At 39.3% G+C, this 1,677-nt stretch overlaps 1 non-coding gene across 1 annotated transcript; it reads left to right on the top strand.

The window, feature by feature from the left end:
- Nucleotides 1–205: 205 nt before the first annotated feature.
- Nucleotides 206–312, top strand: LOC148802327 (small nucleolar RNA R71). The gene has a single exon (XR_016083249.1). It is a non-coding gene; the product is annotated as a small nucleolar RNA R71 (small nucleolar RNA).
- The last annotated feature ends 1,365 nt before the right edge of the window (nucleotides 313–1,677 follow it).

The raw sequence follows: 1,677 nt of genomic DNA, 5'->3' as shown, positions 1-1,677 counted from the left end.
GTCCACATTGTGAAGTCCAGACTATCTCCTAACTTGTGCTCTCTCAGAATCCCATTGGTAGTTGTTTGCAGCCATCTCCTCTATGAGTGCATGGGCAACTTCAGGGGTTTTGTTATTGATGGAACCCCCAGCTGTAGCATCCATAATGGTCTTGTTGGCTTCGGTTAGCCCATTATAGAAGGTTTGGACTTGCAGCCATATGGGAAGTCCATGATGAGGGACCTTCCTCAACAGCTCCTTGTAATGCTCCCATGACTCATATAATGACTCTCCATCCTGCTGAAAGAAAGTGGGGATATCATTCCTCATCTTTGCAATTTTGGACGGAGGAAAATACTTGGAGAGGAATTGACTGGCCATTTCATCCCATGTTGCTATAGATCCAGCCGACAAAGAATTCAGCCAAGTCTTGGCATTGTCCTTCAATGAGAATGGGAATAACCTGAGCCTCACTGCATCATCACTAACCCCATTGTGCTTGAATGTATCACAAATTTCCAAGAAGTTGCTATGAGTGTTCGGATCTTCATGAGCCATGCCGCAGAACTGAATCGTGTTTTGTATCATCTGAATGATGGCTAGTTTGATCTCAAAGTTGTTGGCAGCTATTGCTGGTCTTACAATGCTTGAGGCAGCCCTAGTGAGGGTTGGTTTGGCATAGTCCATCATGGTTCGTGGTTCAGCCATCTCTTCAATTTCAGCTTTCACTTGCCTAGAAGCTCTAAGGCGGCTGCGAAGAATTCTTTCAATCTAGAGATCGTAGGTGATACTCTTCTTTTCACTTCTGCGTGTCATAAACTGTACAAGTCATAGTCATAGAGAAACTAATACACAAATATCATAAACATAATGTACAAAATCAGATTAACAATGACAGATGGTTCCTAATATTGTTGTGATAAATCCCCTGCAACGGCACCAAAAACTTGATGCATATTGCTTACACTAGCAAGTGCACTAGCCGATCAAGTAAAAAAGTGATGAGTAGAGTATCATTCCCATGAGGATTTATCCAATAACTACTAGAAAAAAATCAGTCAATTGTTCTCTGATAAACCAAATTCTTAACCTAATCAAAATCTGAATTCCTAACTAGCAAACTATGCTAATCAATTCGGATCAAACCACCTTCATGTAGGGAGAAGCAAGGCTGTATAAGATCAATAATAGATTCTGTCCAGTAATTAATTCATGAAGTTATTCATTTGAATTGGGATTCAACCATGGTTTGGTGAAACCCTAATGGCATGAGCAGCCTTTCTCAAACATAACTCATCCTATCCATGGGTGACAATTCTTATATCTCTATCAAGAATTTAATCCCCATGGATGCATTAAGAGCAAGCAATTCGAAGGGCATCAATTCAGATTTGAATGAACACCAACCGAATCACCCAAATTATCTCTAATATGTGTTAGATTCAGTTCTTGATTAGCAGATCTGATTACCTAAATTCTTTCTCAAGCAATTCAGACAATCCAATAATCAAGAACAATTTGGCCAAGACTGTTCTAACAATTAAAACCCTAACCAAGAAACATCAAGAATGAATCCAATCAATCGAATAACCCTAGAAAACTAATTACAGATCTGAAACATCATCATTCATGGTTCGAATTCTAGCAAGAAAGGGAAATTAATTGACAAAATTGCATGAAACCCTAGCTGAATTCGAT

The sequence above is a fragment of the Nelumbo nucifera genome, chromosome 2 (assembly GCF_055504915.1).
Source record: "Nelumbo nucifera cultivar China Antique chromosome 2, China Antique-T2T, whole genome shotgun sequence".
Classification (NCBI taxonomy): Eukaryota; Viridiplantae; Streptophyta; class Magnoliopsida; order Proteales; family Nelumbonaceae; genus Nelumbo; species Nelumbo nucifera.
This window is presented reverse-complemented; position numbering and strand designations above follow the sequence as displayed.